General features: G+C 45.6%; 1 long non-coding RNA gene across 1 annotated transcript; it reads left to right on the top strand.

The window, feature by feature from the left end:
- The first annotated feature begins 1,168 nt into the window (after window positions 1-1,168).
- LOC134159074 (uncharacterized) lies at window positions 1,169-6,396 on the top strand. The gene is made up of 2 exons (XR_009963034.1): window positions 1,169-1,758; window positions 5,966-6,396. It is a non-coding gene; the product is annotated as an uncharacterized LOC134159074 (long non-coding RNA).
- Window positions 6,397-13,154: the final 6,758 nt, after the last annotated feature.

The following is a 13,154-nucleotide window of genomic DNA, read 5'->3' as shown; positions in this document are numbered from 1 at the left end:
CATACATATGTTGTATATTTTCTTTCTTAGAAGAAGTGAGGATGTTTAGTTAATATATAATTATGTACGGGATCCATGGGCTGTGGTTGGGTGTGGGGAGGAACCCATGAGCCAAGTGAGGGGAGGACAAAGTAAAGCCCCCCTGAAACAATGTGGGGACATCCTCTTTCCCTTAATTAAAGTCAGGGCAGGTCTCTTGCACTAGGAGGTGACTGATGAGGGCTTTTTGGTGACCTTCCACCGAAATCTCATGCTGTTGAAACCTGGTGGTTGCACAAGAAGGTACCATGCCACGGGACTCCCACACTTTCAGAACAAACCACAGCTGCCAACTCACCTGTGGTTCATGTACTTTGATGCACTGGTTCACGTGCGCCAGGTCACATCTCTGTGACACGTGGTCAGACAATTTATCAGGAAAATCAGTGCTAATGGATTAAGTAAATAAATCCTTGGTGAATATGATGTAAATTCTGGATTGAAGGAGTTTGCCCTCCCTGCTGCTTGACTTGCGTCCATGCTTTGCACAGTTTTATTGATATCACACACAAATTTCTAGTGGGTATAAAGACAAGGGCTGTTGTCTGACAATGTGGTCACCTTCAGTAGGAAAAAGAAAGTTGATGTCCCAAAACTCAACAACCCATGGGTGATTTTAACTGGAAAACTTGGGGCACAGGAGCACGCTATCTCTGTTAGCAGAGAGTCAGTGTGATTGGAGCTGCTCTGCGATGGGGGTCATACCAAGGGTAATATGTGCTCTTCCTGTGACTTCACTTATAGAGCACTGTCCCATGGGGTCTGACCTAGGTGGGCAGAGCCAGCTACAGGTCACAGGCTCCACTGACAGCCCCAGGCATGACCAGGGCCAGGAGCCAGCTAGAGATGGGGAGAGAGATGGATAGGATGGAGAAGACAAGGCTACAGCCTTTAGGATTCACCTAGCCCACTAACCCTCTTATACCTGCTCAGAAAGCATCCAAGGCTGCCTTGCTTGGCCAGGGATGGGAATGGCCTTCACCTGTGACCATCCACTCATCACCCACAGATGGAGCACCCAGACCACTGCATCTCCAGCTGTTCCTGGTTACAGAGGCCTAAAAGGTAGCTGATGGGGTAGCTAATAAAGGCATGGGCTGATAGCAGGCTCAGGAGTAAAAGGCTGGAACTGATTTTGGAAGCAGTAGCACCACGTTGTCCTCCTATGGTGAGAGGCTCCTGTGTTTTGGGTTTTCCTTGATGCTCTCTGGATGTTTTAGTGGGTCCCCTGTGAGTGTGAGGGGTCCTAGTGCCACCCAGCAGCACTGTGATGTTAGTCTTCACCCAGGATCTGCTCTGGCTTTTGCAGCCTTGTGCTTGCACTTCAGCTGCCTTTGTTTCTTTGAACCTGGGAGGCAACGCCTGTGATGTTCAGTTGAGTTTGGCTGGCTCAGAAAGCATCTTTGGACTCAAAATGCCTCTGGGACTGTGCAAGGTCTGTGCTTCTGATCACAGACCAGGTCATCAAGGTAGCAAGTGTACTCTGGATATGGGGGAGCAAAGTTGCATTGCTCTGGGAGAGAAGAGAGGACGTTCTCACCTAGTTTATAGAGGATGGAGACTTCGACAAGGTGCTTCCTGTTGAGCTTCACTTGTGGGCCATGCTGAGCCTTATGTGGCACGGCACCTCACCTCAACCTGCTCATCTACGTGACCACTGTGGGTTCTTCTGAATGAGGGAGACTAGACATTTGCTGGGAGGTGTTCTCCATGGGGCAGGTGAGTGGTACCTATACGTTGTTCTCTGCTGCTGCTCTTTAAATTGTTCCTCTCTTTGAGATTGTAGCTCTTTGCAAGCATGTGTCATCTCCCCATGCCCACAGTGTGGCATCTGCAATATATGTTATATCACACCATCTTTCCCCCATGTTTGCCACGGGGGCAGGAAAGCTTAGCATGGATTATGAATTAGACTTTTGTAAAGCCTCTATAACCTCCTGGCACTGTGGGCTCAGCTTAGCCCTTTGTGCAAGCGAAACACACTGGGTGTTACGAGTGTGCAGGATTGTGTAGTGCTTCTTTGAAGACATATCTCTAGAGCGGGAGGCATGGTCTGTGCTGGCGTGTTCATTGTGAGAAGATGCATTGCTCCGTTATCCTGGCAAACATACATATTTCTTCCCTGTACTTAACAATTCCTCGTTTTGGGAAGGGCTGTATTTTAGTGCTGCAGTGGGCAGAAGAATTCAGATGGCTGGCAGGTTTATCTTAGGTGCCTGAAGCTCGTTGGATGTCCCAAAGCACTGTGAAATTAATGGAAGTAACCAAACTATATCACTTGGGGACATCAGCATCTCTTGTAAGTGCTCAAAGGGAGGGAATAATCAACCTCTCTGATGAGCAGCTTTGTACTCTGACTAGCTTTGCCCTTGCTGGTGAGTCAGGGATGAAACTAAGATGGGTTAATTCCTCTTTACCTTGGGGAAGTAGCAGGGGACCTTGCAGAAGCAAATGTGGTGGCTGGAGAACAGATGATGTCAAACTGCTGGATTTTGCTATTTAAATAACCTCCCTCTGTGGTTTAGTGAGTGGTGGGGTAGGGCTGGAGGGAGGTGGGCAGGATTTGGGGCTGGGGGACCCCACAGCGTGTCCTGCCTGTAACTGGGGTGGATGGAAGAAAGGGCAGCAGATGCTGGTCCTGCATCAAAGCCAGACCAGCTCCTCTGGTTCTAGGTCCTTTTACTCCCTTTCCATCCCCCTGGGCTTGGCTTCATGCAGGAGACCCAGCCCAAGGACACATTTTCTTCCTTTTTCCCCCACTACAGAAGCACTGGAGCAGGCTTACCCAGTCCCAGTGTGTCTGGGGTCTGCATTGTGCTGAGCTCAACCCAAGTCTCTTGGGACACAAGGATCTGTCTCCAAACACCACCACTCTTCATGGTCCATTCCCCTCCCTTGGTGGTGTTCTATCACCTTGTACTTGAAGGCACCGCAGCCCTGGTCTATCCTCCCCACAAGCCACCCTCTTCTCCTCTGAACACCCTAGCAAAGGTCAGCTTTATTCATTTTTTGGCAAACCCTCACTACAACTGGCTGGACTGGTTTAAAAATGCCTGGTGGCAACCTCATGAAAGCTTGTTTGAGGATTGCATCTCCCAGGCAATGAGTCACTGTCCGGGATGGAATGATGTTGCACTGTTAGGTGTTCCGCTATACACACAACCAGTCTAGCCTGGCTTCATCCATCAAGGTCTTCCCATTGCCCAGTGGTAGCCTGAGGTGTGAGCTTGGTGGTGTTATGGTGTTGAAATCGTTTTGGCTGCTCCTTCCTCATCCCTTGTATCCCCATGGGATACCTGGCTTTAGCTTTTGAGTAACTCCAACAGCAAGGATTGCAAGATAAAGACTTATCCATTAAAACATCATCCTTGACTCCTGGGGACCCTGAGCTCCTCTCATCCCTTCTTGTTTGAGCGATTAAGGATTGTGCCATTAGTCTACTCCTTAATGAACATTGAAATGCTGTCTGGAAATGAAAAGGCGTGTGTTTTCTGTGACACAAACAAAACCAGAACTATTTTTCACTGTAGTATGGTCCTCTAAGTGTTGGGTGTCACCTTGCTGGAGCTCTGGCAGTGCCCTCATCTTTGAACTAAACCGAGTAGTGGGAATCTTGTGGCTGGTAATAGCGAGGCCATTATTTTAAGGATACAAATGTTTAATGTACAATAACGAGGCACATAATGAACGTCCAAATGAGTGATGTTTTCTTCAGTTTTACATTCCCAGAGGCGCAGAAAGTATTGGTCACTTTGACACGGAAAGCAGCCAGGCAATTACACTGGCGTGCTCCGAAAAGAGATTTGATTTTATAACTCAAAACTTGAAAAAAGGCCCAGAAACACCCTGAGCTTCCTGGTTGCTGCTTTGAATTCAATTTGCCTCCACTCCAGCTTAAAAAGGGATGTGGGGTTTAGGGCTGTATTTAACTCTTAGCACCTCAGAGCTAGCACTGGGTCTTGGGAAGCGAGGATGTGGAAAGGAGAGCAACAAGGGGTATCTATAAAGGCCCTTTCCTTCCTATGGAAAGGGAAACTAAAATGAATGGTGTCCATTTGCCCTATTTGTGATAGTAGCACCCCAGTGGGGTGATAACCTACCTGGGGTACAGGTGGGGTACCACCAGCCAGGAGCAACGCTGGTTTGCTTGAGATGGAGATACTCGGGTTTGGGTGATGGTCTGATCCTCCCACCTCCATGTTACTGAAACTCCCTGTGGCTTTGGTGTAACAGGGTTTTGGCCAGAAGCTTTCAGTACCTTCTTCCTTTTTTTGCCTTATTCATAAATGAGTTTGTGAGAGAAGTCTTGTGAGACATTTTGAGAGCTGAGGCCTAAGTCTTACTGTTTTCCCCAAAATCTCTGTAAGGGAAGAATTATCCCCGTCATTTTACCTGGGCAGTATCAATTAATTACTTGTCGTGCTGCAGAAGACGACAAATCCTGAGTAATTTCAGCAACACCAGAAAACCAGTCTCACCCATCTGTGCATGGGGAGGTCTCAAATGAAATGTTGCCTTAGAAAGCAAAGTTCTAGTGTAACAACAACAACAAAAAAAACAATTCCAGGTTTTATCTATTTTACCAAAGGCTAAAATGGATTCTTATGTATATTTTATAAGAATATTTGGTTTGTGTTTAGCCCAGCATTAAGGATACTTTTTTTCTTAATAAGCTCATGTCAGAGCTCCCGTAACCGTAGCCTGAAGGATATGTTTTGTGAAAATGAAAAATGAACATATTATTTACCTATCAATACCGTGTAACATTGATCAATGCAAACCAGCAGCGCTCTCCCCCCTCTCCTGCTCCCACCATTCCAGGAGGCGGGTTACCCTGTCTGGGCAGTGCTGGGACTTTATCTGTAATATGGAGCTTTCAACTGCCGGGCGGACAAAATGCCTCTCTGACAGCCAAGCCATTAATTACCATCATCTGAGCCTAATTCATTCATCCCTTTCCCTCTCATGCAGAGGGACAGGGAGGGCTGAGGGCACTTGGGGAAACGTAGGCATGATTCCATATTCGTTATGCGGCGAGCGCTGTCTGCGACTTTGTTGGTTGCAGTGGCTTTAATTGAATTGGCTTGCCAATAAAGCTGTTGTCATTCAGTAAGTGAATTTGTTGTACTACTCGCACCACAGCTGCTGCATACAACCAGGCGTTTCCTGAAGGCAAGCCAACCTTGTGCTACCCTGGCTGGATATTTTTCTTTTTGCCTTCCCCCAAAACTCATCCATAACGTGCTGTGTAATATCCTTTGGGTGCTGTTTTCCACTAGGGAGAAATGGGGGTCACATGCTTGGGCCCCTCTTACAGGGGTACATCACAACCCCAAAAAAGCAGTGGCTGTGGGTGCTGGTTATCCCTCAGGGTATGGGACCGGCTGGTCAGCCCATGTGTTCTTTCAATTAATGGGCTCTGACCTCCGTTACCCTGTGCTGGTCATGATAGAGCATCATTGTTCCTAGCAGTAAAAATAAATACAGAATATGACAGATAATATATTTTGTTAGTCAGGAGCTTAGAGTCCCATTAAGAAGTCTAGCAATATTGATAAAATAAAGCAACATTAGGAGAGGCATTTATTATAGGATATGTAGGCTGTTGGCCCCAAAAAAGACTCCAACTTTCTGCAGTTTATAAAACATTAGGGAAGGAGGGAGGGGGAACTGCTTGATTTATGGTGGCTGTAAACTGATACCGAGATGAAGTAAAATATCCAGAGGTCTGAGAAAGCATTACTTCTTGTGTTTTATTAACGCATGGCATGAGAGTAGATGTATTAGCCCAGAAAGTGGTCCACGAGGCAGCTGAGTGGTGGCTATGGACCAGTGGTCCCCATACAAACACTTTATCCTTCTCATGAAGGGTGCTGAGATGCAAACCTACATCTGAACGCTACCTCTGCCCCCTCTTCTCCCCTAGGTCAAAGAAACCCCCCATATTTTATCACCCCTAAAGAAGGAGGTGAACCGATCTGGACCATTTTCAAGACTTTGTGGCTGAGTCCCAGCTCCAGTTGGGATGAATTACTTTCTCTTGGTGCTATGCTTAGCTGGGGGAATTACCCCAAGAAATAAGTTTTCTTTAGATATTATTTTTTATATAACTTCATAAAACATTGCATTTAAATCTGAGTTCATTCCATGAGATTTATGCTTATTGTAGCTTATTATTAACACATCCAAAATATGGGTAGGTAGGGTGTTTCAAGTGCTCTGCTCAAATTGGATCATGCTCAGCTGGATGCCTAACCGAAACTGCAGAAGCTGAAGTAATATTTTGGGTGTTGATCTCCCTTGAGGTGAATCATAAAGTTGAAGAGATAAGCTGGCAATTAGATGGTCAAACCAGTACATGAAAGCCTGTTTCTAGGCATCCAGTAAAAAAAAAACCTATTTTCACCCCATATAGCCTCATGTTATTTGAGTAGTAACTCGTGAAGAGAAGTGTAAAGTTAGTTCATAATGGCAAAACATTCCTCGACTTCAGTACCAATGGACGTAGACTGTGATGGGGACTTGTTGCCTTCAGCGCTGGAAGCCTGCTTGTACAAATCTGGAAGTGGTTTTGGCAAAGGCTGCAGTGCCTGTTTCCAGAGCAGAAAGTCACTTTTCCTGTTAGTTTGGGATAAAAATGTATTGGGCATATAAAGCTTAAGGGTCTTAAAGCAGCTGGCTTGTCTCATCCTTGTGAGGGATCAACTCTAGGAGTAAAACCATGACGGCAAACGTCCCATTGATGTCCATAAAACCATGTTCTTCCCCCCCTGTTTCTTTGGATGTTTCCTAAAGACCTGTGGGTCTCTTCCTGCAGGGGCGGACACGGATGAATTTGTCCCCTTTCCTGCTGTACCACAAGTCTGGGTGTCCATGGCATGGGACAGCCTGTATGGATGGAACACTTTCTGCTGGAGCTTCAGCTCTGCTGGGGGCAAAGAAGATGGGGAAATCCTAATGGTGAATAACCTGTGGTTTAGGTTACTCTAAGTAGCCCAATTTACCTTGAACACTCCTCTTAGAGCAGTAACGCTCAGTAAGTGGCTGTGTCAGTCAATTATAGACTTATGGTAGCTGACAACGTTTTCTCCTATCATCTCTTCCCACCACTCCCCAAACCCAGAGAGGGCAAGCCCAATGACAGCAAGCACATGTGAACCTCAGTAAGTAGTGGCAAGCAGCCAAGATAAAAGTTCAGGATAACTTCATATTGTCTTTTCCTTACATTATAATAGATGTGGAATGCAATTGCATTACTATTTTCTTTTTTAAAAGACCAAGCTGACAAGGCTTTTGTGTGCCTGTATTCCCCACACCATTAGACATAAATGTTCAGTATGAAGAGCCATGTAGCTCTCAATTAGCAGCTAATAAAGTAGGCTCTTCTTTATTTAGAAGGGTTATACTTTTCTTAATTCTTCTGTTCCCTCCACATTTGTGGCTTAAGAAAACCTTGCAGGCACACTGACCTCCCTTTAGAATGAGATTTCTGTACAGAAAACACAAATAAAGGGTAATTTCTTGGAGGCTGAGATGAATGATTGGGAGAACAATGACTTTGAGAAAGCAGACTTGAGTGGAAGGGAACTGACCACTGAAACCAGACCCTAGAAGTACCATAAATACAGGTCTGCAGCAAGCCAATATTTATTTTCTCTATGGCAGGCATTGCTTTTGCCTTTAAGTGCAGTGGGGTTGGCAAAAGAGAGAAGTTAATCTGGAACCATCTCAGGAAGGGAAGAGGAATGTGGTGAACAAATGGTCACATCACAAAACCTGGTTATAACTGAGTGGCTCTCATTGAAATAACTTTGTGCACCTTCAGCTCATTGACAGCACAAGCTTCATCTCATGTGCCAAGTTTGTGTCAAAGTAACCTATGCACAAACAAAAACAACAGTCTAGGTGTGTGGGAGCTTTGGATTTTGAGGGGGGAATGAAATCCATTCAGGTTTATGAACACCCCACTGGTAAGAATCAACTCATGTCTCTTCCAGCTTGTGATACAAGGCGCTGGTGGGATGTGTGTCCTGGTGCCAGCCGGTCTTCGTGTCTCTGCTAGCCACGGGAGGGCTTGGATCCTCTACACCCAACCCTCCACTGGCTGTTGAAGGTGTAATTAACTGTGTGGGTGGTAAAATAGCCCAGGGCTCCCCGTTTGCATTTTGTGCAACTGGAACGTACACTTCTCGTTCGGGTAACGTGGCAAATAAAACCTGAGCAGGGCAGCGGCGAGTGTTGATGAGGAGTTTTGAAATAGCATGAGAATGGGTTTTATGACAGTATATTGCTTGCTGAGACTGCAGGGCTGGTGCAAATAATCTATTAAGAGAAGGCTTTTGTGAAGCTCTATGGCTTTTTAAAGAGGTTTATGGCTTGGCTAGCAACCGTCTGCTGTGTGAAAGTCTGGAGGTATGAGTCTTCACAGGGCCACATTGGCGTAAGTGCTGCCTTGTGTTGCAATGGGTGCAGAGGTACCTGCAGCTGGAGTTTTGGGGCAGGATCCCAATCCTGCTGGAGGCAAGTGCCTGCCTGGAGGGCACCAGGCTGCTCCAGGGATGTCGCATGGCCCCGCTGTGGGCTTTGCACATGCTGTGTTCCAACACCCAGGCTTGTGCTCTTGCACCAGCAGTGAATTGGATGCTTGCAACTACTGTGTGCTAAGTCAAGCAATTTCTTTGTGTCTAGGATGAGTATTTATAGTCTTTTTTTCTTATTTTAGGGTGCTGCAAGCAAGGTTTGGCACACATTGTTTCATGGTGGGGGTCTTGATTGCTGCAACTCTATTGCGAAAGAGGGCTGATGGGCTCCCTTGCCAAGAGGCCAGGATTAGACCTTCCCTGAGCTCTCCTGCTTGCCTATGTGATCTGAGACATAGCCTGAACTTCAGTGGTCCAAACCTGCTGGCTCTGAAGGGTAAAGCTAAAAGCTAGGTACATGTGGGAGGGGATCAGTTGAATCTAGGGCTCTGCCCTCTGACAGGTTTGTACTCTTTCACAGCGTCTTCATGGGCTTGGTGATTTCAAGCCTTGTTGTGTGCAAAGTTTTAACTGCTTTCTATGGACTGCCTGTGCCCTCGTGTTCTTTTTGGAGGAGAGCTATAAGATAATTCAGGTTTTCTTTTTTTTTTCTTTTTTTTTTTTTTCCCTCCAAAAGCACTTAGCAGGGAAAAGAGCAGTGGGGCTGCTTTCTGCAGCCTTCCAGGCTTTTAAGTTTTCAGCAGCGAAATGAAAACCTTCTCAAGGCTTCCTATGGGCATCCCCCCTTCCTCGTGGACAAGCAAGTGCAGTGCAAGGAGGACCATCTCCCCATAGCCCAGCAGCAGGTAGAAATTGTCTTTCTCTTTGTGCATGGCAGAAGACCTTGCCTGAGGTCTCCTATGGCCTTAGAGGCACTGGTTGGACCTTGTACATACATCCTGGTGCACAAGGATGCTTCTGCCTGTTTAAATGATGTGTCAAGTGGTCAGTCCTGATTTCAGCTGCAGCTTTCATAGACTGGGGAGTGTAGTAGTGTCTCTTTAACAGGGTGATTTGATGTCAATATTTAGGGATGTGCTTGGTTTGAGTCTGTAGTGGACTATATGCTACCTCTCACTTTTGCAATGCATATTTCAACTCTGCTCTGTACAAAGCCCTTGCACATTAAACGTCTCTCAGATGTACAGAACAACCTGGTTGTCTTTCAGTCCCATGTCCAGTGGACCTATTGATTAGGAGATACCGCTGTTGCTGCTAACAGTTAACTGAGTTGAGAGCTGAGACCTGGGTTTTGCTAGGAGAAGGACATCTTGTGCTTACCCCAGTGCTAATCTGAGCTTGATGTTTCTATGTGGGACAACCCCATTCAGAGCTGATGTTTGCCTTCCTCCAAGAGGTCTATTTTGGGTGGACTCAGTAGCTCTCCATTTGTATTTGTTTAAAGATTATGCACTGAGGTGGAGATCTAAAGCCTCTTGAAGTGGATGAAAATCTTTCTGCTGGCTTTAATGGGCTTTGCTCCAACTCTGCAAGTGCAGAGAATTCAACGAAATTAGAAACCAGGACTTACAAAAACATGCAGGTGAGATGCAGAGAGGCTGAAATAAGACAAAAGAAGGTGAGAAGAAGAAAAAGGAAAACAATCCTGGTATGTGACAGAGGTCCTTTTCTGAAGCTTTTCTTTCTGTTTCTTTCAAACTACTGTAAAAATGGGTTTCAGTGTTACAGGGCTTTTTGTGGAGACAACATTTCTCTGAACAATGAATTTCCAGGTGATCCATTTCAATTTGCTTGTGGTCACCAGGAAGGGAGGATATTCAGTTTAAAGCAGCTGGCCTGCGTGGAATTCACAGTGATGAGAAGTCTTCTGGAGCTGGGAGTATGACCACGTAGCACGCTCCATTGCAAACCTTTGCATGAGCTGGATGTTGCCTTTCCTAGTCCAGATCCTCCCTGCAGCTGGAATTACTACTATACAGTTACTTGGACAGGGCTAGATAAGTGTGCGATCGAAGGATGGGCGTTAGCAGCTATTTTATTGACGCTTAAAGATGCTTTATATTTACTGTGAAATGACCGAACTATTAATCCTTAGACCTGGGAATACCCTGCAAAATACAGAAAGCATTATTAAGGTCAGGTTGCTTTGGAAAACACCATGGCACGAGAGGGGAAGGATGCGAACTGCTCTAAGGTCCTCATGTCTGAGCATCCCAAATCTGATTTAGCTCCGTGCATCCTTGCCCAACTCCCTCCCATCACTGCCAGGCTGAACAAGTGTGGACAAACCCTGCCTACACCTGCTGCCAAGCTTCTCCAGCTCTCTTTACCAGTCTGCCCAAGTGCTCAGGCGATAAGATTTGTCCTGCCCTGTTTTTGCAAAGGGATTTGGTGATTGCAAAACATGTCACATTATTGACTGGAAGTTGTTACCATCTGGTGGCTGTTTAGATGGTCTGGTACTAATGAGTAGGTAATCTCAATCGAGTTTCTAAGGGACAGCTGTCCTCTCTCGCTTTCTTCCTCACGATCATACACATCATCATTGTACCGGACACTAATTGGTGCTCTTATTTGCAAAGATGAGTTACGAACGGTCATGGAAGCGCTTTCCACAAGGAATGGGTTGTGTGTGGATAGGAAGAAACCTGCCTTTCCAGCAGCTGCATTGTGCTTTATGTGCTGAAAGGATTTCAGGTTTCTAGCAATGTTATACAAGCCTTAAACACTCTCTAAAGAAGGAATCAAAGGATATGAGCTATTGTAGATGAAGTAAGGCGGATGAAAACACAGTGCTATCCCCTTGGCTTATTTCCTACCCCTCCCACAATAGGTGCCTGCTCCAAAGTGTCTTGTAAATTTATGCCCAGAAAATGCAACTTAAAATAAGTCTAGTACAATATTCAGAGTTGTGATCAGGTGGAAGCTTTTTGGTGGCAGAATCATCTAATAGTTGCTGTGTTCATGGTTGTTATGGGTTTGGTATTTGAAATGCTATTCAAAATCGTGCAAATGGGGAGAATGATGCTGCAGAGGATGCTCTCAGGGAGGGCAGTTGGTGGGGGGAGTGTCAAAAGTGATGTGGGATAGTAAATCCTGGTCAAATACAGCCTGAGAAGCGTCATTGTCTCCCACAACAGAAAGTGTGAGCACAGATCACCTCTCACTGCTTTACCTGCCCTCTCCATCCATTTGTTCATGGGGGTCAACATGAACCCAAGCAAGCCCTGGGTTTGGATGGAGGGTCTTCTTCTGGTGTGGAGGTCTCCAAGCAATATGTTTGCTGAAAACCGTGGCATGCCTTGAGGACAGAGATGACTAAAGCTTGTTTATAGAACATGTGTTCTGCCCTGCTGGAGTCAAGATCCCCTGCAGACCTCAGCTTCTAAGGGTGGAGTCTGGGTTGTGTCCTTTTGCTCTACCATGTCTCCAAGCCTAACTGCTGTCTAAGGCCTTGAGTATTTTGTTTCTGCCTTGGATTTCCTTGCTGGCAAGTCATTTGAGATTGCAGGTGGTTATTTACTATTCATGTGGTTCCTCTTATCTCCCTCCTTATCTCAGCCTGTCTGTACTGACTTCAGGCTCTTCTTAAATCTGAGCGGAGCAGTGGTGGCTGCAGTGATGATGTGGTGTTAATTTGTCTGAGTGTGTTTATTTCAAGTTCTGGTCAGCAAGTGTGATATCTCACCCTGTTGGAAATTACTCGTGGTAGCTGGCTACTGGTGAGAGTTGTGCTTACTTTACTTAACAGCAAAATATTGCATTAAATACAACTGTCTAAAGGTTTGGTTTGGGGAAAAAAGGTTTGAAAGCACTTTTCTGTGCAGTTGTGGAGCAGGTTTTGGGGGTTGAGGCCAAAGAGAAAGGTAGGCTTCATCGTCTTCATTAATCATATGTTTTATTATCACATTGGCTTGATCCATCGGGCGCTCTGTAGAGGCACGGTGTAAAGGTGTACGCTTTGGCCACAGATGTGCATGTGGAGCAGCAGCACTGAATCACCTGTCATCCTGTACGGCTGGGGTGAAAGGGGAAGCTATTTACATAAATTATTGGAGAGCAGTAAATATTATTTCATGATATCACATCGAGATTAACTTAATCAAACTTGATATTAAGAGGCAGAATGATTTGCTTTTAGTCAAAGACACAATCAAAGAAGGTGCTTGAGGGTAAAGGAGAGTGCCTACTTAGGAAGATTTTTATCACACAATGGGTGATGGGTTGGGAAGCTTATAACCAAGGTCTTAATTCCCTTGTGGGTTTTGCAGCTACAGCCCTCCTAATTCCTGTTGTAGTTTCAGGAAGGGTAGCACAACTGAAACGTAGACTTTTTGTTTTGTTCTTATTGCCCCAGGAAAGGAGCTTTGACTCAAAGGGAGAGAACTCTTAATCTTTTTTAACATGTATTTTTCATATCAAGTGTTTGTGGAATATTTTGCAAAGATTCTCTCAGCAAAATTCATCCAAAGTAAAGAGGAAACCATTAACACTTCCCAGATGGACTGGAATTCTGCCTGGCCTCAGTTACACTGTGGGTCAAGACTGTGCCTTTTGCTGCTTGGAGTCTGTAGAGGGTTAATGTTGTTTTAACCTCCTCTTCCCATGCCACTTTTCCCTTGACCAATAGATCCA

Source organism: Pezoporus occidentalis, unplaced genomic scaffold (genome assembly GCF_034315485.1).
Source record: "Pezoporus occidentalis ecotype Australia unplaced genomic scaffold, CSIRO_AGI_Poc_V1 ctg10, whole genome shotgun sequence".
Lineage (NCBI taxonomy): Eukaryota > Metazoa > Chordata > Aves > Psittaciformes > Psittacidae > Pezoporus > Pezoporus occidentalis.
The sequence above is the reverse complement of the archived record's forward strand: the minus strand, read 5'-3'. Positions and strand labels throughout refer to the sequence as shown.